The sequence below is a fragment of the Berghia stephanieae genome, chromosome 1 (assembly GCF_034508935.2).
Source record: "Berghia stephanieae isolate SIO BIC M18660-M18661 chromosome 1, UCSD_Bste_1.3, whole genome shotgun sequence".
Classification (NCBI taxonomy): Eukaryota; Metazoa; Mollusca; class Gastropoda; order Nudibranchia; family Aeolidiidae; genus Berghia; species Berghia stephanieae.
The window spans coordinates 50,206,482-50,221,453 of NC_088360.1; the positions used below are offsets into that span (position 1 = coordinate 50,206,482).

The 14,972-nt window shown below is 38.1% G+C and overlaps 1 long non-coding RNA gene across 1 annotated transcript; it reads left to right on the top strand.

The window, feature by feature from the left end:
• The first annotated feature begins 4,886 nt into the window (after positions 1 to 4,886).
• On the top strand, positions 4,887 to 14,755 carry LOC144964186 (uncharacterized). Its single transcript, XR_013643766.1, has 3 exons — positions 4,887 to 5,013; positions 8,176 to 8,229; positions 13,551 to 14,755. It is a non-coding gene; the product is annotated as an uncharacterized LOC144964186 (long non-coding RNA).
• Positions 14,756 to 14,972: the final 217 nt, after the last annotated feature.

Here is a 14,972-nt window from a genome sequence, read left to right on the forward strand (position 1 = left end):
ACGAAAGCAAAGCAAAAAGCACCAAATTAGCAATGCACTATTGGGAACAAATAAACACACAAAAAACACCAACAATAACCTGGGAGGTCGTCAAGCAAAGCATCCCTACAGATGCGGTGCCAGAAAATGCAATTTATGCCTGACAGAGAAACTGGAGATTTTACTACACAACCACAGAAACAATAGCACCTTAAACAAAAGATCTGAACTGATGACAATGTGCAGACACTTAACAAATTCAAGCTCAAAACGCAAAAGGCCAAATAACCCTCCCCCCCCCCTTTCTCCCCCCCCCCCCTTTCCTCCCCCCCCTTTTCCTCCCCCCCCTCCCGACCCCATTATACCCCCCCCTCCCCCTATTCCCTTCCCCCCCCCCCGCCGCAACCACATTCCACAACAAGATCACACACACATGTACACACAACACACAACATACCTACACGCACACACACATACACACACACACACACACACACTCATAATATAAACACGAGAGCACATCACACTACACATCAAAACTAATCACCACTAAACAGCGAAACAACGTTAGTTTGGAGTTTCCTACGGACATTACAAATGGATTATGCCGACTGATGAAGTGGGAACACAGAAACGAATCGTCTTGGCAAGAAAAATGTGAGTGAAAATTTACATTATATATTAGCTCTAACCACCATTATCGAGCACTTTCGTACCTACAAGTACCCACCAACACTCATAAATATATATATATATATATAATATATATATATATATATATATATATATATATATATATATATATATAAAACATCCAGCACGGTTTCCTCGAACACTGCTTGAACACACGGTTTCCTCGGTCTCATTCGGATGTCCAGAAGTTGTCCCTGAATATTCTTTGTTATTGTTCCAATATGATTCAATAGTCGTAACGTCACTTCCTTCCTAATGACGCATGGTAACTTAGTAATACTGGCTCTAAACTATCGGAACAATGGCTGACGCCCTATGAAATATTTCTCCGGCGAGCATAAAAGACGTATCCAGAGTGAAAAAAACCCCATAAATTTGATCATGTTTTGACTTTTACACATTCTGATCACAAGACATATGAAAAGTTCTAGCCAGCTTGAAGAATAAAAAGTAATGATTTTCTTTGTTTAGAACCAAGATGGCCGCCGTTGCCAGGCTGTGTGACATCAGACTATTGTTTCCAATTCTTCCTAGAACTAAGTTTTTTTTTTCTATACCTCGAACACGATTTCCTCGAACTAATTTCACCTAACCGATGTAAGAAAAATTAATTCATTCATTAATTTACTTAAATGTTTTTTATGTGCCCGTTGATTTCGACGAATGATGACTTACTGTGACAATGACAGTTATTTATGTCTGTATCTGTATACACTGCGTGTGTGTATATGCAATAATGTATATGCAGTATAGATAGTTCGAAGATGACGTCACTCAGGTCTTTGTTATTGTTTTTTGCCATTCGCGTTTATGAGTAATGCTCACTGAACTGTATTCACCTGACTATAAACGTTCATGGAAACACACAGTTTTGTGTGTTGGTCCGTTATTCTTCCGGATGGCAATGTTATGAGCGTCTCAGCCAAGCGCATACTATCTATATCATACATAAGCAGACACTCACAGCCACTCACATAACTCCATCGCCGTTTCCCATACACTTCGCCATTAGTTCCAATTCCAATGTCACGCGCCATGATTATTGTTGACCACATTGTAAATAAATGTTGTGATACAGTAATCCCCCCCTCCCCTCCAACACACACACACACACACACACACACACACACACACACACTCACACAAACAAACACCAACCCATTGTAACATATCAACAGAGTAAAAAATAATAAAGTTCTCTTTATTCATCCTCAAGCAGAAATTTATCTTAGGGTCTATTCTAAGGGAAGACTGGAATCACCCAGAGTCAGCCGCAGCACAGCGCCACAAATTGTGTTACGGAGAGGTGCATTGCTAAAGACCATATAACGTGGTGGATATTGGAGCTATGTATCTTTCGGGTACGAAGCAAAGAGCATACCCCTGAGGCACATTGCCCCTTACCCTTTCCCCCTATTCTCCATAAAATGCAATGGTTATGTACGGTTTTCTCGAACTACTGTTTCCTCGTTCCTCGAACGCTTTTGCTTTTCCCGATGAGTTCGAGGATATATATATATATATATATATATATATATATATATATATATATATATATATATATATATATATATATATATATATCACACACGCTCTTGCTCTTTCTCGGTATCTCTACTCCCCCTTCACCCCCCCCCCCCCCCAAAAAAAAAAAAAACACCCCAAAAAATAAACAAACAAACAAAAAAAATGTATAACTACGACGAGGACGACGACGACGACGACCGATGGTGATAATGATGATGATAATGATGTCGCTGCTGGCTGCTGCTGCTGCTGCTGCTGATGATGATGATGATGATGATGATGATGATGATGATGATGATGATGATGGTGATGATGATGATGATGATTATTATTATTATTATTATTATTTATTATTATTATTATTATTATTATTATTATTATTATTATTATTATTATATATCATATTATTATTATTATTATTATTATTATTATTATCATTATGTGATGATGATGATGATGATGATGATGATGATGATGATGATGATGATGATGATGATGATGATGATGATGATACTGATGATGATAATGAAAATGACGACGATGATTATTATCATTATTGTTATTATTATTATGTGATGATGATGATGATGATGATGATGATGATGATGATGATTATGGTGATGATGGTGATGATGATGATGATGGTGATGACGATGATGACGATGATGTTATTGGGTTATTGTTAGAAAAAAACAGTTGTTTTAATTGGAAAACTGAAAAGTGTTCATGCATGAGACTGTGTGTTTAATCAATATGAGTCCTACGTTTTGATTACTTCACAACCAGTCATAGTATTATTATATTAAGGGGTTATCACATCTCACACGTAGCTTTTTAAACAATGTGTCATATATAGAAATAATTTCTCCGTGTTAATTACCGTACCTTAAAGTCATATCCACATTGTCATACATTTACCGGTAGCATTAGGTTCAGTTAGTTGATCACCCCTTTGGATGAGTAAAGTTATCCGAGTTTAGTTTGTAGTATTCCGTTAAGTCACCTCTATAAATAAAACACAACGCTATTTTATGTCATCGTCGTTAAAGATACACATGATATTACTACTCTGATAATGTAATATTTACGTCATATGGAGAACTTAATCGGGTTTAAACTTAAAAGCACGCTGGTTTTCTTAAACTTGTGTAGAAAATTGCCCTGTCATGTCTTTACTTTTTGATGTCATTTTTTTTTTTTTTTTTGTGACCTCGAAATCGTTGATCACGCCAGCACGAAGGTATTGAAGATCGTTATTGTGGTCAATAACCATTTTGTCTCTGCGCTTGCCGTACTTTGAACATATAAATGACACGGCTTCAGCCTGATAATGTAACCGCGTCTTTAGAGAATTAAGGTCAACTGTATCCACCGCCCATGAGTTGTTTACATTTTCATAAAAACAATCACAACTACACACCTGACTCCCCGCGAAATTTTATATTCAGTTTGCGGCGATTCTCGGCTTGGTGAGGTTGGGAAACCGTAATCTCATTTTCTTACTAATTTATAGGCCTATATTTTGTATTTTTTACTAATCAACACCCCTTTTTGACGGTACCGTCGAGTTTTTATATGTATTGTATTATAATTATTTGTATTTGTATTATTCCCATGACTAATCACCAGTTTCTAGATCATTTCAGAGTTCACAAAAGTTGGAAGACGACAGAGGACAGGACCGGATTCATTTTGTAAGATTTCATCTAGAATGGTAAGTTTTCAGGGGCTTTTTTTCAGTTTCGTTCGTCATTTTCTTGGACTCCAACATTATCCCACACCAGTGTCTAATCACTATTAATTGTTTGAGTTTCAGATGGACCATCCAGGAAGACAACGAAATTTCAAGGGAGTCGACATCATCTACAGGTAAGAAATTTAATCTTTTTATCGTGATTTAAAAAAAAAATCATGTTTGAATTTTACAAACTGAAATAGTAGATACCGATATGCCACCTTAGATTGCCTTCAGCATTAATCAACATGGGTATTTATGAAAGTGAACAGATTCATGGAGATAATTCATATTCGAGAGATTAACTGTTGAGGTAAAAAAAAAAAAAAAAAAAAAATTTTAAATGAGTTATTGTTAATTATATTAGGTGGTGAGACTGCATTTCTTTCAAAACATAATTTCTTCAATAATCTATTTATATACAAATTCAAAATATTAACAAGAATTACGTTTTTCAAAAATTCACTAGGTACAGGACGGAATCAAGAGACAGGATTGGATCGTGTATTCTTCAAAGGATTGGATTCGTAACGGAGACTTCATCACGAGGTAGGAATTATATATCTCTCTCTCTCTCTCTCTCTCTCTCTCTCTCTCTCTCTCTCTCTCTCTCTCTCTCTCTCTCTCTCTCTCTCTCTCTCTCTCTCTCTCTCTCTCTCTCTCTCTCTCTCTCTCTTTCTCTCCCTCTTTCCATCTCTCTCTCTCTCTCTCTCTCTCTCTCTCTCTCTCTCTTTCTTTCTTTCTTTCTTTCTCTTGGCTAAGTTCACCGGGGAAAGAGTTGTAGGGTAAGGACATGATATTTTAATAATTATTGCTTAACAATTAATTTGACAATGATTGGATAAATGATAAAGATTTATATAGTACGAGTACGACAACTTTTTAACAGCTGTAGACTGTAAACTCCTACTGAAGAAAAAATTAGACGATAAAAGAAACCACTAAGGTACCAAGTGATCAAAGATATGAAACTATTCGAAACTTATGGCACATATCAATGTAATATTATAATTTGCTGGCTGATGATCATATAGTAGCTTTGTCTATAATATTTTTGAGGACTTTCCTTTAAATATATGGTAATATTATTCGTTTGCGTTGTGTTGTAGATGTTAAATACAGTCGAGATACCTAGGCCTAGTGCTCTAGATATATTAGGCACTTGCAAGATTTTTTCAAAATAGTGATATGGGTATTAATTTAGCGTAGAAAAATAAAGGGGAGTAAAACATTTACTGGAGTGAAAAAATTATCGCTCTATCTCAACTGGTTAAAAAGTTATGACCGTTTATGTGGTGGAAAATCAAAACACAGCAACCCAATGGATAATCAAGTATAATTCAGAAACTGCTTCAGATACAACTATGAAATTTTTACATGCGGTAATTCAACATCTCTGTAATACATTGCAAACAGAAAAAGACTTATTTATTGAGAGAGAAAAGTATAGTTTAGAGCTGAAACAGCTGAAATCAAGGAAAAATAGATCACGACATGCAAATGAATGACCTATTGTAATTTTGGAAAAGTCAACAATAAAATATTTATTCACATGAAGATAGACCAAATATACCACTGAAACGGCGTCATTTAGTTGTTCACTTTGAACTTTTCAAAATGAAAATAGACCTTATAAAAGCAAAGATATGGACTGATAAATGTTTGAGGTTGTGTATTAGTGTTTAAAAATATCGAAAATAGGTGATTTAAAAAACTTCCGCTCCCCCGTTCCTCAAAATTGAACAGTCGCCCGTCAAAGAATGAAAAACGTCAAAATCAAAATCGATCAGAAAAAAAGAAAGAGAAGTGTAACTTATAAAATGAATGCATGGACATGAAAACGCCAATTAATTGAATAATGTAAAACAAAAATAACTTACATTAATTGCATATATTGTAAGAAAAACAGTTGTAAAGTTTTGATGTGGATTGACAAGTAAAAAAAAGCGCAGCAGACAACAGGAAGTGAATCAATATTATAAGAAAATCTTCTGCAAACAATCGAGGACAAGTTCTATTTTTTGGGGGAGCTATAACTTTTGAGTGCAACCATATTTTGCTCTGAAATTTTTAGAGAAGCTACTTGAATATATATCTCAGAAGGACGGTTTTTTTATTAAGAAGGACCATCTCTGGTTTAAAAGTTATAAACGTTTAAACACACAATCTCTTTACACAAAGATTTCTCAAAATCACGATATAGGAAGTTAATAATATTAGCATGGCTGTATGTAGAATTTTATGCCCTTTCCAATGATATATAATACTTGCCATTTCATTTCACTGAGAAAGAAAAATGAATATTTTTAAAACACTCCTAAAAATTTTTCCCTCAAAAACGGAAACAGAAATCCTCGCCTCTTTTCAACTCGCGAAGGCTACTTCTTGCAAGTGCCTAGATATATAATAAGTTAATTTCCTAAGGTTCTATACTTGATTTTTACACTTACAAGATAATAGACGTCTTCGCTTACAATTAAAGCTTTATTCGTTGTAGTAAATTCATTCCGAATCCAAATAAAATAAAATGGATGGATTTCAATTTCAGGGTCCGTAATATCGAACCAAATTGGTCACCCCAAATTATCTGTACACGCCCATACACAATTCCATTATCCATACGCTTCACTACAGTATGTCACATAACTATACTATAACGCCGTCAAATAAAGCCTTTTCGTGTGTTTACATAGCGCTCTTTTTCACGGTGTATTGAATTTTTTTTTTATATAATAAAAAATCTTGCACTAGACTAGACATAAAAATCGACATTCATACCAATCTGAACTGAATTCATCTGAATGAGTATAATCCACATTAATTAGACTGTTAACGGTTTTTTAAAAAAAAATTGAATTTGAAAGCGTTGAATTCAATAGCTTTTAACAGCCTCATAAGCCAAATATTTTAAACTTTGTCAGCTGTGTAGTGTAATATGAGTCAATATTGGAGGTCAAACTAATTATACTGAGTTATGCCCCTTTGTATTTTAAGAACTGAGATTCTTTGCAGGTGATTTTTACAATGAAGCACCTCAAAATACAAGGAAAGCTTTCATGTGCTTATAGAAATAGTGAAATAACGATAAGTATTCAATTGTAAGCTTCAATTTATTAGACAAAGACAGATACTGTCTTACAATTCAATTCTTACCGTTATTTTTTTCTTCGAGCTTCAATCAGCACCATTTTAATTATAGAAATAGTGTATCTGCACAATATATCAAACTTTGAAAAAAATCCCAGCCGACAATTTGATGTAAACGGGAATTGTAGAATGAACAAATCTAATTTATGACTGTTTTGTTTGACTCCGATCTCACCATTTTCTGATCCATTGTTTGGAATCCACAAAGAGTTTTACAAACTGAAATCATAGATTCCAGTATTCCACCTTAGATTGCCTTCAGCATTAACCAACATTTGGTATTTACAGAATTGACAATTTTTCTGCTGATAATTCATTTTCAAGAGTTTGATTATATTTTTTTAATTGGCGAGGTCAAAAAATTATTAGTTACTATTATCATTAAGTGCAAGGCTGCATATCTTTCAAAACATAATTTCTTTTTTCCAAGGGAATACTGGAATAACCCAGACATCAGCCGCAGTGCTGCACTTCAAACTGAGCTTGGGCGAGGTGACTTGCTCAAGGCCACACAGTGCAGCCGGTATTCGAACTCGGGACCTTTGGGGTACAAAACAAAAACTGTACCATTGAGCCACACTTCCCCACCCAACTGAAACTGAAACAGTGATAAAGATCAATGTATCCTGCCAAAAACATGGTTTTAAAGAGTTGACAAGTGATAAAATTAATAAAACTGGCCCACCATTTAAAGAAACTTTGTCTCTATCCTTACTGTAAAATATTTTCTCGTCATTTAGCTAACAACTACAAAGTAAAATTGCTTATAGTTATAGTAGTAGAATTCTTTTTTACTAATGTTATATATTGAAATAATCAGGAGTTTGGTTTGAGAGTATAAACTCTCATAAGTGTCATAAGATATGTCTGTGCTGCACGATTAATAGCCTTGTGCTATGTCTTCATTTAGAAGTTAGCTTTTGAGGCTCAACAGGGGAACAGAACTTGTCACATTGTTTTAGTAGTTAACCAGTTGAGCTATCGGGATGAATGTAAAGATGATCTGAACGTTAGTTGTGAGTGCATTTCTTTCAAAACATAACTTCTTCGATCACAACATAAACAAGAATAACGTTTTTTATTATTTTCTCAAGGATGGACAGGATTGGATTGTGTATTCTTCATAGGACTGGAGCCTTATCTTTGAGGTAGGAATGTCTGTTGGTCTTCTTTCTCTTTCTCCCTCTCTCTCTACCTCCCTCACCCTCTTCCCCCTCTCTCTCTCTCTCCTCTCTCTCTTCTCTCTCTCTCTCTCTTCTCTCCTCTTCTCTTCTCTCTCTCTCTCTCTCTCTCTTGTGTTTCCTCTTGTGGACCTGTGTTTGTCAGATAACATTAGATCTCAAACTAAGTACATTGATATGGCTCTACATCTACATCTGTTCCCTATTGATCTCCTCTGTCTCCCTTTTCTTGGTACTTCGATTGTAATTCTAGAAAGTTTTACTTTCCCACTTCTTCCTTTTTATGGCGCTGATATTATCTAAATGTGTGGCAAGCGCCGTAAATCCCTTAAAAACGAACATACTACCACTACTACAAGCACCACCACCATTACTACTACTGCTACTACTACTACTACTACTACTACTACTACTACTACTACTACTACTACTACTACTACTACTACTACTACTACTACTACTAATCTCTAATACTACTTCTACTACTCATCATCTAGTCAGCCGATCCTGCGTAGGACGTTGCTTCCCGAACTTTCTTGCGAAACAGATTACGGTTTTCCGCCAGTCTACTTGCTTGAGTTGCTGTCATTCCCAGCCATTCACATATATCTTGTTCCCAGCTTCTTGTTGGTCTACCTCTTCCTCTCTTGCCGTCTACCCTTGTCTGCAGAATGTGCTTTTCTAATGATTTCGTGGCGAGTCGTGTGGCCAAAATAGTTTAGTTTCAATTTCTTACAGTTTGAAGAAGAATTGGTGATTTTATTCCGATCCTTCTCAGGACTTCTTTGTTTGTTTGTTTTTCAGTCCATGATATTCTGAGTATTTTTCTGTAGCATGCCATTTCAAAAGCTGTGATCTTTGTGCTCTCTGCTTTGCTGATAGTCCATGCTTCGCATCCATATGTTGCAGTTGGGAAAACAACACTTTTGAGGATTTTGATTTTTGTTTGAATGCACTGCCCTTTCCAGATATTATTAATCTTTTCTAGCTTTGATCTTGCCATTGCTAGTCTCCTCCTGATCTCTGGGGCCGATTTCCCGTTGTACTCAATCCTGGCTCCAAGATATTCAAAATCTTTACTCGTTCTATTTCTTCTCCATTGATTTTTATGATGGCATCTGTTTTGCATTTGTCAGTATTCATGATTTTGGTCTTCTTTATATTCAGCTTAAGGCCTTTGGTCTCGCTATGTTCCTTTACAGATGTTATTAGATTCTCTAGTCCCCCCGGTGTTGTGGACAATAGTGCAGTGTCGTCTGCGTACCTCAGATCTTTTATGGGTAGACCTTGCATTTTAGGTTCGTTGTAATTACTTCTCCTGACATCGTTTTCCACATCTCGCATTATACCTTCAGTGTAAATGCTGAACAAATGGGGTGATAGAATACATCCCTGTCTTACTCCTTTTGTAACTTTGAACCATTCTGTTGTTCCGCTTTCTAGTTGTACCGCTGATTGTTGGTTCTCATAGAGGGATCTTATCAGGTTGCTAATTCTAGGATCAAAGTTCATCTCCAGGAGAGTTTCCCATAGTTTCTCATGATTAACACAATCAAAAGCTTTCGAATAGTCTATAAAACAAGTGTGGAGGCCAGAATTTACTTCTCGATGCTTCTACTACTACTAATCTCTAATACTACTTCTACTACTACTAATCAGTGATGACAAAACTCCGGTCTCACCGGAAAAAAACTCTGGTCGAGAGCCAAAAATTTTGGTAGCGAGCAACTTCCGTCAAATTCCGGTGAGGTCAATTTGTTCCAAGGATACCTCTTCATCATCATCACTGCCACTAATATTACAACCATCGTCACTACTACTACAACCTCCACCACCACTTCATCATTACCACTGCAACTACAACCACCACCACCACATCATCATCACTTTCACTGCTACTACAACTACAACCACCACCAGTACAACATCATCATCATTACTACCACTACTACTACAACTACCAGCCCCACCACAACCACCACATCATCATTACCACTTCTACTACTGCAACCACCACCACCACATCATCACTACCACTACTAGAACCACCACCACCACCACCACATCATCTTTACCACTACTACTACTACAACCACCACCACTACATTATCATCACTACCACGACTACTACTATAACCACCACATCATCATTATCACTACTACTACAACCACCACCACCACCACATCATCACTACCACAACTACTACAACCACCACATCATCATTACCACTACTACTACAACCACCACCGCCACCACAACATCATCACTATCACTACTACTTCAACCACCCCCACCACATCATCATCACTGCAACTACCACTACTACTACAACCACCACCACATCATCATTACCACTACTACTACAACCACCACCACCACATCATCACTACCACTACTACTACAACCACCACCACCACATCATCATTGTCACTACTACTACAACCACCAGCACCGCATCATCACTACCACTACTACTTCAACCACCCCCACCACATTATCATCACTGCAACTACCACTACTACTACAACCACCACCACATCATCATTACCACTACTACTACAACCACCACCACACACATACACTATACATCACCACCACACATCATATCACTATACTACAACCACCACCACCACATCATCATTACTCACTACTACTACAACCACCACTACCACATCATCATCACTACCATTTGTACTACAACCACCACCACCACATCATATCACTACCACCACTACTACACACCACCACCATATCATCATCACTATCATTTGTACTACAACCACCACCACCACATCATCATCACTACCACTACTACTACAACCACCACCACCACCACCACATCATCATCACTACCATTGCTACTACGACTACCACCACCACATTATCATCACCACAACTACTACTACAACAACCACCACTGCAACATCATCATTACTACCACTACTTCTACAACCACCAATCACCACATCATCACTACCACTACTACTACAACCACCACATCATCATTACCACTTCTACTACTACAACCACCACCACCACATCATCACTACCACTACTACTGCAACCACCACCATCACCACATCATCATTACCACTACTACGACTACAACCACAACCACTACATTATCATCACTCCCACGACTACTACTACAACCACCACTATCACATCATCATCACTACCATTTGTACTACAACCAAAATCACGACCACAACACTACAACCACTATGCCACCACCACATCATCATCACTACAACTACTACTTCAACCACCACCACCACATCATCATCACTACCACTACTACTTCAACCACCACCATATCATCATCACTACCACTATTACTGCAACCACGAACACCACCTCATCCTCACTACCACCAGTATACTACAGGAAACTTTGGGATTGTATATGGCAATGTGTTTATGTAACATTCCAATTCCTTTCTCTTGTGTGCGGAAATTCCTCTTTCGGCATTGATATTCCTATGAGTGGTGTCTGAAACTCCTGTGAGCCAAATTTAAAGTTGGCGTCTCTGACTACGACTATTATTACTACTACTACTACTATACTACTGCTACTCTACTACTACTACTACTACTACTACTATACTACTATACTACTACTACTACTACTACTACTACTACTACTACTACTACACTACTACTACTACTACTACTACTACTACTAATACAACTAATACTTCTAACATCTAATACTACTACCACTATCACCACCACATCATCATCATCACCATCATCAACATCATCATCACTACTACTACTACTACTACTACAATCATCACCACCACTCATCACTGCTACTGCAAACGCCACCACGACATTATCATCATCAATACCACTGCTCCTACAGCTATCATCACCACATCAACACTACTGCCACTACCACTACAACCACCATGACATCATCACCACAATTACTACTAAAACCACCATTATAAATCATTACCACCACTGCAACAACCACCACCACCACATTGTCGTTAATAAAACTTTGCTTATAACCACCACCACCACCACCACCACATCATAATCACTACCATCGTTACTACAATTAGCTCCTCCAGATCATCATCCTACAACTTTTACTACAACCACAACCACCACATCATCATTACTAATACCACCAGTACAACCACCTACATATCATCACCACACTACGACCACTGCACATCACCACAACTACAACCACTACTACCAACACATTATCATCACTACCACTACTACCACAACCACAACCACCACATCATCATCACTGAAACCACAACTATCACATCATCAATACCAGTACGACTGCAACCGTCACTGCCACATCAAGCTTTCTACCACTACTACTACAACCACCACCGCCACTCATCCTCCTCTCTACAACCACCACCACCACCACTTCATCATCACTACTGCTACAGCCACCACTACCACTGCTATTACTACAACCACCGCCTCCACATCATTATCACTACTTCCAATACAACTACAATCACAAGCACATTATCATCATACCACTACTACTACTACTACTACTACTACAAATGCAGTCAACTCCACCTCATCATCACTACAACTACTACTACATGCACCAAAACATAATCTTCACTACAAATACAACCACTGCTACCACATCATCATCACTACCACTACTACTACTATTACTACTACTACTACTACTACTACTACTACTACTACTACTACTACTACTACTACTACTACTACGGCTACTACTACGACTACTACTACTACTACAACTAAGACAGGAGGTAAATATTTTCATCGAGGCAGTAATTGCAAATAATAGCGTGCAATATGTGTTTTGATCATATTTTTTGTGCACCATGAATGATATCAATCAATGTCATATTGTAGGTGTTAAATAGGCCTCTCACAAAATAGTATGTATATAATACTAAGACTAGGCCTCTCACAAAAGATTATGTTTATTATACTAAGAACAGGCCTTTTATAAAATATTATGTATATACTGAGACTAGGCCTCTCACAAAATATGTATATACTAAGACTCGGCCTCTCACAAAATATGTATATACTAAGACGAGGCCTTTCACCAAATAGTATGTATAACCTAAGACAAGTTCTCTCGCAAAATAGTTTGTATATACTAAGACTACAAACGACTTAGTTGACGCAAACTTGAAAATCTTGAAAGATAGAAAGCCCCAGGATTAGACAAGAATCAACAAAAGTTGAACTAGATGTGAAGTCAAAGAACTGATTTTTTCCCCCTGCATTTTATGATCTGTTACTTTTTGTTACAGATATTTGACGTCATCAAGCTCCAGGAATCGAGATTGGCCATATGTGGGCGGTAGGGGCGGTGGCCAGCAGGGATGGTGAGGTCATGGAGGAGGATTGTGGTATTCAGCGGAGTAATGGGATGGGTTATATTGGAGGGCCCCGGAGATTGTAATGGCAGTGATCAAGATGTTGGAGGAGTTGTTGGTGGCGAGGTGATGATGGGGATGTAGATGGTGGAGCAACAATAGTGACATTGTTGGTGAAGGTGGCATTGTTGGGTGACGAGATGATGGAAATCATGATGGGAGGGTTGTGGTGGTGAAGGGATGATGATGGGAAGTGATGATGATGGCAATGGTTGTGAAGGGAGGTAATGGTGGAGGAAGTGATGATGGTGGTATTGGTGGGGTTGTAGTGATTGTGATGTAGAGATTGTGTTAGTCGAGGAAGGTGGTGGTGGGTGGAAGTTGTGGGGAGGATGAGGATGCTGGAGGTAGATTCAGTGATAAAGTGAAGGTGGTGGTGTGGTTCTGGACTTGGGTTCGAGTTGATTCCAACTGGTTAGGGCCGGGTGAGTTACATTCGTGTTCTTTGTTGACAAGATGATTGTGGTTGGCATTCGCATGGATTTGAAATACAGATAAGTGTGCTTCTACCGGTGGGGGTGTATTTGTTTGTGTTTCATGTCCATACCCAAGTCCAGTAGGCGGACTGGAGGCCTACAGGAAGCCCGAATGTGTTTGGGCAGAATGTTGATTTACAATTGTCTTGAAGATAGGGATGTGATTTGTTTGACTCTTTCTGGATGGGTCACCTTGACCCTGGGTTTGGAACTGTGCCATTTACTGGATCTTTATTGTTGAACCTGCTTCTATCATTTTCGCCAAGCCATGGCTTTCACTTATTACCACTAATCTCACATCATGGTCTCTTCTATCACAACCCCTATGACTCTGCCATTACTTCCCATCATCCCTTCCAAAGCTATCACCTCCCAACACAACCATTGCCATCAGAATCGCCTCCCATCATCATCATCTTCACCACCATAGCCCTGCCGGAGTGATTTCCATCATCACGTCACCTGCCTTGCCATTTTCACCATCATTGTCACTGCTGGTGCTTCCATCATCTACATACCTGCCATCACTTTTATATCAACAATACTTTCTTCATCTTGAGCTCTGCTGGTGCAATCTCTGCCGATCTGACCCTGAAAATTACTCTTAGAATGCATGATCATTTAAAGTGGCTTTATCGTCCCTGCCACCTTGCAAGGCAAGCAAGACAAGCAAGGCAAGCAAGTCAACAAGTCAAGCCATCAATGGTGACTCTTATCACCATTGCCACTTTCACCATCAATGGTGACTATCATCACCATTGCTCTTTCACTATCAATGTGACTCTTATCACCATTGCTTCTTCACCATCAATGGTGACTC